Source organism: Salminus brasiliensis, chromosome 12 (assembly GCF_030463535.1).
Source record: "Salminus brasiliensis chromosome 12, fSalBra1.hap2, whole genome shotgun sequence".
Taxonomy (NCBI): domain Eukaryota; kingdom Metazoa; phylum Chordata; class Actinopteri; order Characiformes; family Bryconidae; genus Salminus; species Salminus brasiliensis.
The window spans coordinates 14,723,131-14,739,416 of record NC_132889.1 but is presented as its reverse complement, the minus strand read 5'-3'; positions in this window follow the sequence as shown (position 1 = coordinate 14,739,416).

The following is a 16,286-nucleotide window of genomic DNA, read 5'->3' as shown; positions in this document are numbered from 1 at the left end:
TTAGACAGGTGCAGACAGATGGACAGCGAGCCCTACACAGTGGCAGATGGATGGACCCTTGATAGACAGATGCACCATCAGGGAGTGAAGGGGTAAAGGCATCCTCGGAACCTGTAAGACAACAAAGAAAATCAATACATGTATAGAAACTGAGTGATCACCTACCTGTTGTCACCTAATGGCAACCTCAGAACCTGAAAGACAACAAAGACAGTCAATACAAGTTTTGAAACGGAAAGATCACTTACCTTTTACACAGTTGCAGAACAATAGACAGTTAGCCAGACACAGCTGCAGATGGACAGATTGATGGTGGCTGGATCTACGGTCAGGGAGTGGGTGGCTCTGAAGGTCCTAAACGTGTAAGACAAAAAAAAAACGTCAATACATGTATAGAAATTGATTCATGACCAAACTCTTACACACTTGCAGTCAGATAGTTAGCGAGTCACACACACCATTGCAATGGACAGACCCTTGTTTGATGGATCCACCATTTGGAAGGAGAGGGGTGTCCTGAAGTCCTGAAAGCCTGTAACACAACAAAGAAAGTCAATACATGTATAGAAACTGAATAATCACTTACCTGTTAGACAGGTGCAGACAGATGGACAGCGAGCCCTACACAGTGGCAGATGGATGGACCCTTGATGGACAGATGCACCATCAGGGAGGGAAGGGGTAAAGGCATCCTCGGAACCTGTAAGACAACAAAGAAAATCAATACATGTATAGAAACTGAATGATCACCTACCTGTTGTCACCTAATGGCAACCTCAGAACCTGAAAGACAACAAAGACAGTCAATACAGGTTTTGAAACGGAAAGATCACTTACCTTTTACACAGTTGCAGAACATTAGACAGTGAGCCAGACACAGCTGCAGATGGACAGATTGATGGTGGCTGGATCTACGGTCAGGGAGTGAGTGGCTCTGAAGGTCCTAAACGTGTAAGACAAAAAAAAAAACGTCAATACATGCATAGAAATTGATTGATGACCAAACTCTTACACACTTGCAGTCAGATAGTTAGCGAGTCACACACACCATTGCAATGGACAGACCCTTGTTTGATGGATCCACCATTTGGAAGGAGAGGGGTGTCCTGAAGTCCTGAAAGCCTGTAAGACAACAAAGAAAGTCAATACATGTATAGAAACTGAATGATCACCTACCTGTTGTCACCTAATGGCAACCTCAGAACCTGTAAGACAACAAAGAAAGTCAATACATGTATAAAAACTGAATGATCACCTACCTGTTAGACAGGTGCAGACAGATGGACAGCGAGCCCTACACAGTGGCAGATGGATGGACCCTTGATGGACAGATGCACCATCAGGGAGGGAAGGGGTAAAGGCATCCTCGGAACCTGTAAGACAACAAAGAAAATCAATACATGTATAGAAATTGAATGATCACCTACCTGTTGTCACCTAATGGCAACCTCAGAACCTGAAAGACAACAAAGACAGTCAATACAGGTTTTGAAACGGAAACATCACTTACCTTTTACACAGTTGTAGAACAATAGGCAGAGAGCCAGACACAGCTGCAGATGGACAGATTGATGGTGACTGAATCTACGGTCAGTGAGGGAGGGGCTCAGAAGGTCCTGAACCTGTAAGACAAAAAAAAAAGTCAATACATGTATAGAAACTGAATGATCACCTACCTGTTAGACAGTAGCAAACAGTAAGACAGCAAGCCCTACACAGTGGCAGATGGATGGACCCTTGATAGACAGATGCACCATCAGGGAGGGAAGGGGTAAAGGCATCCTCGGAACATGTAAGACAATAAAGAAAATCAATACATGTATAGAAACTGAATGATCACCTACCTGTTGTCACCTAATGGCAACCTCAGAACCTGAAAGACAACAAAGACAGTCAATACAGGTTTTGAAACGGAAAGATCACTTACCTTTTACACAGTTGCAGAACAATAGACAGTTAGCCAGACACAGCTGCAGATGGACAGATTGATGGTGGCTGGACCTACGGTCAGGGAGTGAGTGGCTCTGAAGGTCCTAAACGTGTAAGACAAAAACAAACGTCAATACATGTATAGAAATTGATTGATGACCAAACTCTTTCACACTTGCAGTGAGATAGATATTGAGTCACACACACCATTGCAATGGACAGACCCTTGTTTGATGGATCCACCATTTGGAAGGAGAGGGGTGTCCTGAAGTCCTGAAAGCCTGTAAGACAACAAAGAAAGTCAATACATGTATAGAAACTGAATGATCACCTACCTGTTAGACAGGTGCAGAAAGATGGACAGCGAGCCCTACACAGTGGCAGATGGATGGACTCTTGATAGACAGATGCACCATCAGGGAGGGAAGGGGTAAAGGCATCCTCGGAACCTGTAAGACAACAAAGAAAATCAATACATGTATAGAAACTGAATGATCACCTACCTGTTGTCACCTAATGGCAACCTCAGAACCTGAAAGACAACAAAGACAGTCAATACAGGTTTTGAAACGGAAAGATCACTTACCTTTTTATACAGTTGCAGAACAATAGACAGTTAGCCAGACACAGCTGCAGATGGACAGATTGATGGTGGCTGGATCTACGGTCAGGGAGTGAGTGGCTCTGAAGGTCCTAAATGTGTAAGACAAAAACAAACGTCAATACATGTATAGAAATTGATTGATGACCAAACTCTTACACACTTGCAGTCAGATAGTTAGCGAGTCGAACACACCATTGCAATGGACAGATCTTTGTTTGATGGATCCACCATTAGGAAGGAGGGGGGTGTCCTGAAGTCCTGAAAGCCTGTAAGACAATTAAGAAAGTCAATACATGCATGAAAACTGAATGATCACATACCTGTTAGACAGGTGCAGACAGATGGACAGCGAGCCCTACACAGTGGCAGATGGATGGACCCTTGATGGACAGATGCACCATCAGGGAGGGAAGGGGTAAAGGCATCCTCGGAAACTGAAAGACAACAAAGACAGTCAATACAGGTTTTGAAACGGAAAGATCACTTACCTTTTACACAGTTGCAGAACAATAGACAGTTAGCCAGACACAGCTGCAGATGGACAGATTGATGGTGGCTGGATCTACGGTCAGGGAGTGAGTGGCTCTGAAGGTCCTAAACGTGCAAAACAAAAACAAACGTCAATACATGTATAGAAATTGATTGATGACCAAACTCTTTCACACTTGCAGTCAGATAGTTAGCGAGTCACACACACCATTGCAATGGACAGACCCTTGTTTGATGGATCCACCATTTGGAAGGAGAGGGGTGTCCTGAAGTCCTGAAAGCCTGTAACACAACAAAGAAAGTCAATACATGCATAAAAACTGAATGATCACCTACCTGTTAGACAGGTGCAGACAGATAGACAGCGAGCCCTACACAGTGGCAGATGGATGGACCCTTGATGGACAGATGCACCATCAGGGAGGGAAGGGGTAAAGGCATCCTCGGAACCTGAAAGACAACAAAGACAATCAATACAAGTTTTGAAACAGAAAGATCACTTACCTTTTACACAGTTGCAGAACAATAGACAGTTAGCCAGACACAGCTGCAGATGGACAGATTGATGGTGGCTGGATCTATGGTCATGGAGGGAGAGGCTCAGAAGGTCCTAAACCTGTAAGACAATTAAAAACATCAATACATGTATAAAAACTGAATGATCACCTACCTGTTAGACAGGTGCAGACAGATGGACAGCGAGCCCTACACAGTGGCAGATGGATGGACCCTTGATAGACAGATGCACCATCAGGGAGTGAAGGGGTAAAGGCATCCTCGGAACCTGTAAGACAACAAAGAAAATCAATACATGTATAGAAACTGAGTGATCACCTACCTGTTGTCACCTAATGGCAACCTCAGAACCTGAAAGACAACAAAGACAGTCAATACAAGTTTTGAAACGGAAAGATCACTTACCTTTTACACAGTTGCAGAACAATAGACAGTTAGCCAGACACAGCTGCAGATGGACAGATTGATGGTGGCTGGATCTACGGTCAGGGAGTGGGTGGCTCTGAAGGTCCTAAACGTGTAAGACAAAAAAAAAACGTCAATACATGTATAGAAATTGATTCATGACCAAACTCTTACACACTTGCAGTCAGATAGTTAGCGAGTCACACACACCATTGCAATGGACAGACCCTTGTTTGATGGATCCACCATTTGGAAGGAGAGGGGTGTCCTGAAGTCCTGAAAGCCTGTAACACAACAAAGAAAGTCAATACATGTATAGAAACTGAATAATCACTTACCTGTTAGACAGGTGCAGACAGATGGACAGCGAGCCCTACACAGTGGCAGATGGATGGACCCTTGATGGACAGATGCACCATCAGGGAGGGAAGGGGTAAAGGCATCCTCGGAACCTGTAAGACAACAAAGAAAATCAATACATGTATAGAAACTGAATGATCACCTACCTGTTGTCACCTAATGGCAACCTCAGAACCTGAAAGACAACAAAGACAGTCAATACAGGTTTTGAAACGGAAAGATCACTTACCTTTTACACAGTTGCAGAACATTAGACAGTGAGCCAGACACAGCTGCAGATGGACAGATTGATGGTGGCTGGATCTACGGTCAGGGAGTGAGTGGCTCTGAAGGTCCTAAACGTGTAAGACAAAAAAAAAAACGTCAATACATGCATAGAAATTGATTGATGACCAAACTCTTACACACTTGCAGTCAGATAGTTAGCGAGTCACACACACCATTGCAATGGACAGACCCTTGTTTGATGGATCCACCATTTGGAAGGAGAGGGGTGTCCTGAAGTCCTGAAAGCCTGTAAGACAACAAAGAAAGTCAATACATGTATAGAAACTGAATGATCACCTACCTGTTGTCACCTAATGGCAACCTCAGAACCTGTAAGACAACAAAGAAAGTCAATACATGTATAAAAACTGAATGATCACCTACCTGTTAGACAGGTGCAGACAGATGGACAGCGAGCCCTACACAGTGGCAGATGGATGGACCCTTGATGGACAGATGCACCATCAGGGAGGGAAGGGGTAAAGGCATCCTCGGAACCTGTAAGACAACAAAGAAAATCAATACATGTATAGAAATTGAATGATCACCTACCTGTTGTCACCTAATGGCAACCTCAGAACCTGAAAGACAACAAAGACAGTCAATACAGGTTTTGAAACGGAAACATCACTTACCTTTTACACAGTTGTAGAACAATAGGCAGAGAGCCAGACACAGCTGCAGATGGACAGATTGATGGTGGCTGAATCTACGGTCAGTGAGGGAGGGGCTCAGAAGGTCCTGAACCTGTAAGACAAAAAAAAAAGTCAATACATGTATAGAAACTGAATGATCACCTACCTGTTAGACAGTAGCAAACAGTAAGACAGCAAGCCCTACACAGTGGCAGATGGATGGACCCTTGATAGACAGATGCACCATCAGGGAGGGAAGGGGTAAAGGCATCCTCGGAACATGTAAGACAATAAAGAAAATCAATACATGTATAGAAACTGAATGATCACCTACCTGTTGTCACCTAATGGCAACCTCAGAACCTGAAAGACAACAAAGACAGTCAATACAGGTTTTGAAACGGAAAGATCACTTACCTTTTACACAGTTGCAGAACAATAGACAGTTAGCCAGACACAGCTGCAGATGGACAGATTGATGGTGGCTGGACCTACGGTCAGGGAGTGAGTGGCTCTGAAGGTCCTAAACGTGTAAGACAAAAACAAACGTCAATACATGTATAGAAATTGATTGATGACCAAACTCTTTCACACTTGCAGTGAGATAGATATTGAGTCACACACACCATTGCAATGGACAGACCCTTGTTTGATGGATCCACCATTTGGAAGGAGAGGGGTGTCCTGAAGTCCTGAAAGCCTGTAAGACAACAAAGAAAGTCAATACATGTATAGAAACTGAATGATCACCTACCTGTTAGACAGGTGCAGAAAGATGGACAGCGAGCCCTACACAGTGGCAGATGGATGGACTCTTGATAGACAGATGCACCATCAGGGAGGGAAGGGGTAAAGGCATCCTCGGAACCTGTAAGACAACAAAGAAAATCAATACATGTATAGAAACTGAATGATCACCTACCTGTTGTCACCTAATGGCAACCTCAGAACCTGAAAGACAACAAAGACAGTCAATACAGGTTTTGAAACGGAAAGATCACTTACCTTTTTATACAGTTGCAGAACAATAGACAGTTAGCCAGACACAGCTGCAGATGGACAGATTGATGGTGGCTGGATCTACGGTCAGGGAGTGAGTGGCTCTGAAGGTCCTAAACGTGTAAGACAAAAACAAACGTCAATACATGTATAGAAATTGATTGATGACCAAACACTTTCACACTTGCAGTCAGATAGTTAGCGAGTCACACACACCATTGCAATGGACAGACCCTTGTTTGATGGATCCACCATTTGGAAGGAGAGGGGTGTCCTGAAGTCCTGAAAGCCTGTAAGACAATAAAGAAAATCAATACATGCATAAAAACTGAATGATCACATACCTGTTAGACAGGTGCAGACAGATGGACAGCGAGCCCTACACAGTGGCAGATGGATGGACCCTTGATGGACAGATGCACCATCAGGGAGGGAAGGGGTAAAGGCATCCTTGGAAACTGAAAGACAACAAAGACAGTCAATACAAGTTTTGAAACAGAAAGATCACTTACCTTTTACACAGTTGCAGAACAATAGACAGTTAGCCAGACACAGCTGCAGATGGACAGATTGATGGTGGCTGGATCTACGGTCAGGGAGTGGGTGGCTCTGAAGGTCCTAAACGTGTAAGACAAAAAAAAAACGTCAATACATGTATAGAAATTGATTGATGACCAAACTCTTACACACTTGTAGTCAGATAGTTAGCGAGTCACACACACCATTGCAATGGACAGACCCTTGTTTGATGGATCCACCATTTGGAAGGAGAGGGGTGTCCTGAAGTCCTGAAAGCCTGTAACACAACAAAGAAAGTCAATACATGTATAAAAACTGAATGATCACCTACCTGTTAGACAGGTGCAGAAAGATGGACAGCGAGCCCTACACAGTGGCAGATGGATGGACCCTTGATGGACAGATGCACCATCAGGGAGGAAAGGGGTAAAGGCATCCTCGGAACCTGAAAGACAACAAAGACAGTCAATACAGGTTTTGAAACGGAAAGATCACTTACCTTTTACACAGTTGTAGAACAATAGGCAGAGAGCCAGACACAGCTGCAGATGGACAGATTGATGGTGGCTGAATCTACGGTCAGTGAGGGAGGGGCTCAGAAGGTCCTGAACCTGTAAGACAAAAAAAAAAGTCAATACATGTATAGAAACTGAATGATCACCTACCTGTTAGACAGTAGCAAACAGTAAGACAGCAAGCCCTACACAGTGGCAGATGGATGGACCCTTGATAGACAGATGCACCATCAGGGAGTGAAGGGGTAAAGGCATCCTCGGAACCTGTAAGACAACAAAGAAAATCAATACATGTATAGAAACTGAATGATCACCTACCTGTTGTCACCTAATGGCAACCTCAGAACCTGAAAGACAACAAAGACAGTCAATACAGGTTTTGAAACGGAAAGATCACTTACCTTTTACACAGTTGCAGAACATTAGACAGTGAGCCAGACACAGCTGCAGATGGACAGATTGATGGTGGCTGGATCTACGGTCAGGGAGTGAGTGGCCCTGAAGGTCCTAAACGTGTAAGACAAAAACAAACGTCAATACATGTATAGAAATTGATTGATGACCAAACTCTTTCACACTTGCAGTCAGATAGTTAGCGAGTCACACACACCATTGCAATGGACAGACCCTTGTTTGATGGATCCACCATTTGGAAGGAGAGGGGTGTCCTGAAGTCCTGAAAGCCTGTAAGACAATAAAGAAAATCAATACATGCATAAAAACTGAATGATCACATACCTGTTAGACAGGTGCAGACAGATGGACAGCGAGCCCTACACAGTGGCAGATGGATGGACCCTTGATGGACAGATGCACCATCAGGGAGGGAAGGGGTAAAGGCATCCTCGGAAACTGAAAGACAACAAAGACAGTCAATACAAGTTTTGAAACAGAAAGATCACTTACCTTTTACACAGTTCCAGAACAATAGACAGTTAGCCAGACACAGCTGCAGATGGACAGATTGATGGTGGCTGGATCTACGGTCAGGGAGTGAGTGGCTCTGAAGGTCCTAAACGTGTAAGACAAAAAAAAAACATCAATACATGTATAGAAATTGATTGATGACCAAACTCTTACACACTTGCAGTCAGATAGTTAGCGAGTCACACACACCATTGCAATGGACAGACCCTTGTTTGATGGATCCACCATTTGGAAGGAGAGGGGTGTCCTGAAGTCCTGAAAGCCTGTAACACAACAAAGAAAGTCAATACATGTATAGAAACTGAATGATCACCTACCTTTTAGACAGTAGCAAACCGATAGACAGCAAGCCGTACACAGTTTCAGATGGATGGACCCTTGTGGGACAGAAGAACCATCAGGGAGGGAAGGGGTAATGGCATCCTCTAAACCTGTAAGACCTGTAAAACCTGTGTTCTATTCTTTTTTTAATTTTTTTTTTATATACATTTTACATTTTCCTTTGACTTGTTGCATAAATTCAATATCTCTGGAACTTACCTGGAAGTCTTCGGCTGTGTGGTTGTGGTGAATCGTCCTTTGCATCTGCTTGATACCACACTACCACATCACAGCCAGTCAGCCAGAACTGCAGGTGGACAGCCTGCAAGCTACAGACTAGATGGGTAAAATAGAACGTGTTGCAAATGGACAGAAAAAGAACTACAGAGCTGCAAATTTAAAGACAGACACAGTTGCAGACAGTCAGAGATGCAGAAAGATAGAAAGGCAGCCAGCCACAAAGATGCACATGGATAAACAGCCAGAGCAGCACACATCCACAGAAATGCAGACGCATAGTCAGAAAGACAGCCATCATTGCACCAAACAGCCAGCCAAACACAGATGCAGAGGAATTCTCATAAAGACGGATCGTCAGTTTCACATGGATAGAAAGCCAGTCAGAGTAGTTGCCAGAGTCCAAACAGAATAAACTGCAGATTTATAGACATCCAGGGTGTGTTGATGGACAGATTTGCAGAGGAACATACACACAGTTCAACATGTATGCAGATGCAGTCAGAAAGACTGCCAGAGTTGCACATGCCCAAGTAGACAGCCAGTTGCAGATGAAAAGACAAGCAGAGTTTTAAATAGAGAAACAGCCAGAGATGCAAAAGAACAGGCAGCCAACCAGAGATACACATTGACAGCCAGGCAGCGAGCGCTGCACATGGACATGTATGCATGGACATACAGCCACATACAGTTGCAGATGGCCGGCCAGAATTGCACATGGACTGACAACCAGCACAGCCAGAGTTGCAGATGGACAGTGTGATGCAGTCCTGATAGCTGACCCCTCACCCCTTAGATCCCTAAAGTGGGTCTTCTATGAGCCGGCAGGATCCAGAGTTAACCTATAAAGGGGAAAAAAAAAAAAACCCACACCAGTAACATTAGGATACGGCAATTAATTACATGTAGCTTAACTTACCCAGTATACATCAACAAGTCCATGTAATCAAGACATGTAAATAAGGTTGCACTGTTTTTTCAGGATGTGATGACCACCCCTATAGTGGACACTTGGTTCACTCCAGGCTAAGCAAAGGATGAGCACCTGGCTTAGAAGGACTGTGTAGAAAGAATAGTGGGTTAGTTGGTGCAGATTAAACTGAAATCATGGTAGATGTGAGGCTTCGCAGCCCTCAGAGGAAGGCCACTGAGGCCTTATTATGTGAAGAGCGTGTGACTTGGCTCTTTTGTGTTCTGTTTTCCCTTTGTCTTTACTTTCCTTTGACTTTTTTTGCACAAATTCTATAATTATCACTGGAAAGTTTCTGGAAGTATTCAGCTGTGTCCTTCTGGGAAAGCCACACTACCACATCACAGAGACAGACAGCCAGAGCCGCAGATGGACAGACAGCAAGCTACAGTCTTTTAGACAGGTTAAACAGAACAAGTTGCAGATAGACTACAGAATAAATACAGAGCAGCAGATTTATAGACAGACAGTTGCAGTTGGAGAATCAGACAGTGTCACATAGACAGCCGGACAGCATTGCATATGGACTGACAGCCAGTCAGAGAAGGATGTAGAGGAACATACACACAGCCAAACACAGTTGCAGATGCATAGTCGTGAAAACAGCCAGCCAGCCAGACACACACTGAAAGTTAGCCACTAAATTTCACAAGCATAAGGACATGCAGACAGCCACAACCAGCCAGAGCTGCATATGGACAGCCAGTCCAGCCATGAGCAGATGGACAGACGGCGAGCTGCAAACTTGTAGATGGGTAAAATAGAACGAGTTGCAGATGAACAGAAAAACTGCCACAGAGCTGCAGACAGACATTTAGAGTTGCAGAAGGACAGACAGCCAGCGTTGCAGAGTCTAAACAGAATAAATTACAGATTTATAGCCAGAGATGCAGAAGTTCAGAAAGCCATCCAGCCACAGAGATGCATATGGATAAACAGCCACAGAGATGCAGACGCATAGTTCGAAACACACCAATCATTCAGCAATCAACCAAAACACTGTTGCAGACGGATTATCATACAGTTGCAGACAGATAGTCAGTTTCCCATGTATAGACAGCCAGTCAGAATTGCTGCCAGAATTAAAACAGAATATATTGCAGTGTTGATTCCAGACAGAGTTACAAAGGGACATACACACAGTCAAACATGGTTGTAGACACATAGTCAGAAGTTGCACATGCACTTTCACATAGACAGACAGCTTTGCATATGGACTGACAGCCAGTCAGAGTTGCAGCCAGTCTAAACAGAATGAAGTGCAGATGAACAGGCAGCCAGAAAAAGGTGTACATTGACAGCCAGACTTGCAGAGGGACATACACACAGCCAAACATGGTTGCAGATGCATAGTCAGAAAAACAGCCAGCAAACCAGAACTGCACATGAAAAGACAGCCAGCCACAGAGTTGCAGACAATGCAGAAAACAAATTGCAGAGTTTTAGATGGAGACAGACAGAGATGCAGAATGGTGAGCAGCCAGTGAGCCAGCCAGAGTTGCACATGGACAGCCAGTCCAGCTACAGAATTACACATGGAAAGAAAGCCAGCCAGCCAGCCAGAAGTTGCCACACACAGTTAGATAGACACGGTTTAAAATGGACAACCACCCAGTCAACCAGTCGCAGATGAATGGATAGACAGCAAGTCAGAGTTGAAGCCAGAATCTAAACCAAATGAATTGCAGATATAAACAGCCAGTGTTGTAGATGGACAGACAGCCAGTCGCAGATCTACAAACACTGCCAAACCTAGTCAGAAACACAAAGTCAAAAAGACAGCCAGCCATAGAGTTGCACATGCATGGACAATGAGACATTCACACAGTGGCAGACGGATTGTCAGACACAGTTGCACATGGATTGATAGCCAGGGTTGCTGCCAGAGCCTTAGCAGAACGAGTTTCAGAGTTTTAGATGGAGACAGACAGTGATGCAGAACGTTAAGCAGTCAGTGAGCCAGCCAGAGTCGCACACGGACAGCCAGTCCAGCCACAGAATTACACACTGAAAGAAAGAAAGCCAGCCAGCCACAAAGTTGCAGTCACACAGTGTTTAAAGACACTGTTTAAAATCAGCCACCCACTCAACCAGTTGCAGATGGAGAGAAACAGTCAGTTGTTTCTAAACAAAACAAACTGCAGATTTATAAACAACCAGAGTGTTGTAGATGAACAGACAGCCAGAGTTGCAGAGCGACATACACACTACAGTCAGAAACAGTCACACAGTCAGAAAGACAGCCAGCCATAGAGTTGCACATGCATGGACATGCACATAGTGGCAGACTGATTATCATACAATTTCACATGGATATACAGCCAGCCATCAGAGTTCAAACAGAACTAATTGTAGATTTATAGACAAACAAAGAGTGTTAATGGACAGACACAGCCAAATATAGTGGCAGACGCACAGTCAGAAAGACAGCCCCACATAGCCAGATGAAGCCTTTCTTTGCAGAAGGGGATCGGATGTCAAACCTGCAGCCAGCAGTGGACTGTGAAGAGTCGGCTGAACGGCTTGCTCCCTCGTCAGTAGTAGACATGGGGCTAGAGATGACGGTCCTGGCAGCTGTCTTCTTCCACATGATGTTCACTATATTCCATGAGTAAACAAAGGGGTTAGTAAGTTATTAACGCAAAATAATGTAAAGTAACACACAGCAGATAACAAAAGGATTAAACCTGGCTAAGAAACAAGCCAATGCTAATATTAAAGAAAAAGAAATAACTAGGAGTAACAAGCAACATGATAGCTAGCAAACAGCAGGTGAGCAAGTGAAGACCACCTGCATATCACCTGAGATAGATAGACAAGAAAAACACACTAAACTCAGTTAACATGGCTGTGCCTAATATCACCCCCTGTACTTATTTCACCACTTTCACCGGTGGTATTTCCTCATATTTCCAAGACTAGGAGAAGCTGCATTTGAAGGAACAAATATCATACAAGAGAACAAGCATTACAGTATTACATCTGTACATATTAATAACCAGCTTTCAGAGTCTACTCAGAAAACGTTAGTAAACGAAACATTAGCGGAGTTAATCCAAGCACGTTTTCACTCGAATTTGGGGAGCTTATATTAGAAAAATATTAGAACAATTGTGTCCTGCTCACTAGCGCTTGAACAGGGCTTTAATTGTCTGTGGTCACTCCCTTATTTACATGTAGACCCATTAACCCATTCCCAATCACACTGTAACGACCACTGCTTTGTAGCTCATCCACAGCTAAAAGAGAAAGAGTGAGAAGAGAACCACGCAGTAAGAGTTATTTGGTGTACTACACCACAAACCCCCCAAACCCAATCAAAAACCTAACATTCAAACAAACATCCACCAGTTCTTTTAAATGGCACATACCTGAAGTCCACTAGAAGAGTTCAAAACAGTCCGGAGTCAGACAGCAAACAAACAAACAAACAAACGAGAACCCCTCTGAAAAAGAATAGGACAAAACTTCTTATGAATCTCACACTCACTCACACACACACACACACACACACACACACACACACACACACGTTAAATGACTTACCTGCCAACTATCCAATTTACTAAGCATGAATGACGGACCCAAGGCAGTCTTTTTCCAAAAGGTGTCCAGATGTGTGCGGCAGTGCTCCTTCAGGGCCTCGATGAGTCAGGTGGAGAACAGTGGAGAAAGATGATGCTGAAGGCGTCGCGCTGCCGAAGCACCAATGGAAGCCTAGAGATGTCAAGGACACGGACACCTAGAAAACAGGAGACCGTGGCATTACTCTTTGGGTTCAAAATTTAAGTGTTTTACAGTAGAAACTCCAACAATTAGAACACAACAGAGACGACTCTCTCTGGTATTTTGAAGACCATGTTGGAGGCGTCCCGGACTGCCTCTGGCCTCGTCCTCCATCTGTGGAGTTTGTCTCTACAACAGCAACTAGATCTGCCGTTCAAGCAGGACGAGCTCCATGCAGAGCGTCTGGAGATCCTGTTCCTCCGCGGTCGCCATGTTCCTCGAGAGCGTAAACACAGAGACAGAAATGCAAACGTCAGTTAGTGAGAAACGGTCTACATGTAAAGGAGAATATATGGCACTGTCTGCAACCATTCAGGAAAGCTTGCACCTCACACACCTCACAAATGCCATGAACAGTGATCACCAATATGCACCTGTAAATAAATACTGGAAGACAGCCAAGAAGCAATTGCACACCCACATTAGACACCACTCCATTCGATCAGCGAACCATGAGTGTAAAATAACTGAACACTGACCCACAGCAGATATGGTTATGAGAAAGGGAATCTTTGTAGGGTACGACAAGAACAGTCCATTATACCTAGTCTACTCTCCAGACACAGAGAAAGTCCTTAAACACAGACTGGTGAAATTTCTGACAGTGTGTTACAGAACACCAAACCCAGACTGACCAGTCAATGGCAGCTGATCATTTCCATAGGGAGAGATGTGTACTCCCCCATGCCAACAGCTAACCATTTTATTTCACCCCAGAAGAGGTTCAAGAGTTTCAACCTGATGTTTAAGATGGCGTTTGAACAGTGGGAGACAGATGTAGCACACACCTCAGTATTTAGCTGTGTCAGATATTAAAGACCAGATAATCACAGATACTGACTTCAGTTACAGGGTCTGTAATGTACCACAGAGCTTTAAAGAGGAGTTCGTAAACCGTCAGGTCACAGTTCATTTGGCTCAGACAAGTACAAGTGGCCGTTACCATTCAGGAAAGCTTGCATCTTGCGCAGCTACTAAATGCCATGGACAGTGATCACCAATATGCACCTGTGAAAATACCTGACAAATCAAGAAGCAATCGCTCTTTCCATGAACCCTGTACGTCGACACGTCCACATTAGACACCACTTCATTCGAGTGTAAAATAACGGAATACTGACCCACAGCAGATATGGTTATGAGAAAGCCAAACTATGCAAACAGTATTTGGATCAGCATACAACACTTACAAACATGACAGATAGAAGAAATAGTCAAAGTGTTAAAGGGAATCTTTGCAGGGCATGACAAAAATAGTCCATCATACTTAGTCTACTATCCAGACACAGTTTCTGGCCCTGAAACACAGACTTGTGGAATTTCTTACAGAACACCAAACCCAGACTGACCAGTCAATAGCAGATGAGTATTTCCACGGGGAGTGTTGTGTACCCCCATGCCAACAGCTAACCATTTTAACCCACCCAAAAAGAAGTTCAAGAGTTTCAACCTTATGCTCAGTGATGGCGCTTAAACAGACGGAGACAGACATAGCACACACCATCCAAAGAGAGATAGGAAAGCACCTCAGTATTTAGCTGACTGAGATATTAAAAAACCAGATACTGACCAATACTGACTAAGGTTACAGGGTCTGTAATGTACCACAGAGCTTCAAAGAGGTGTTCAACAAAATCACAGTATTGGGTTGATGCAGATCACCTTGAGCTCCACCAGGTGGATGTTACAACAGCCTACTTGCATGCACAGATCGATGGAGATGGAGAGGGATTTAAAGGGAGGACAAGTACAGGTGAAAAGGTTGTCTGTAAACTGAATAAGTCACTGTATGCGCTCAAACCATCTGGAAGAACCCGAAACATGATTATCTAGATGAAAATGGCTTTACACAGAACCCAGCTGACCACTGGGTCTACAACAAACACCCTGAAAACAGGAGGATATTACTGATAATCTGGATTGAGGATCTCATCATTGCTGCCAGAGACAATGACTTACTCATGGAGGTGAAAAAGAGGCCAACAACATTCAAGATGAAGGATCTAGGAACACTGAACCATTTTCTAGGTCCTGATTTTGATAAAAGTCAAGGAGCAGTAAAGGAGTCAAAAGAAGTTCACATCAAAAGTACTAGAACAATTTGGTATGTCTGCCAAGGTCAACCCCATGAGAACAAAAGTCACAGTGTAACAAGTAGTGATTCTGTTGATCCTACAAGATCTCACAAAGCAGCAGGTAGATTAACTAATGTGAAGAGCCAAGAGTGGTGGTGGTGGTGGTGGTGGGGTGTAATAGGTAGCAAGGAAGCTTAGTAATGTGGCTAAATTCAGGTCTCACTGTAATGAAGACCCTATTCAAGGAACTTACGGTTCTAAAACTCATTGCAAATTTTTCATGGTTCCATGGTCAGAAGTCCATCATGATGCAAAAAGCCTCAGCTTTCAGGGGGCAAAATGAGAGAAATTGGAAAACCTGATCTGCAAAGGTACATGTTAGTAGAGAGCAGTTTATCTAAAGAACTCCGGACATGTGCTGTAATGAACGCTGCAGTCATTCACAACAGGAGCTTAAATAGCTGTTTGAAACCACCCAAAAAGAAGTTCAAGAGTTTCAACCTCATGCTCTGGGATGGCGCTTAAACAGAGAGAGACAGACATAGTGAACGCCATCCAAAGACAGACAGGGAAGCACCTCAGTATTTAGCTGACTGTGTCAGATATTGAAGACCAGGCACTGACCAATACTGACTACTGTTACAGGGTCTGTAATGTACCACAGAGCTTTAAAGAGGCAAGGTGTTCAACAAAATCAGTTTTGAGCTGAGTGACCTTCACTTCCACCAGATG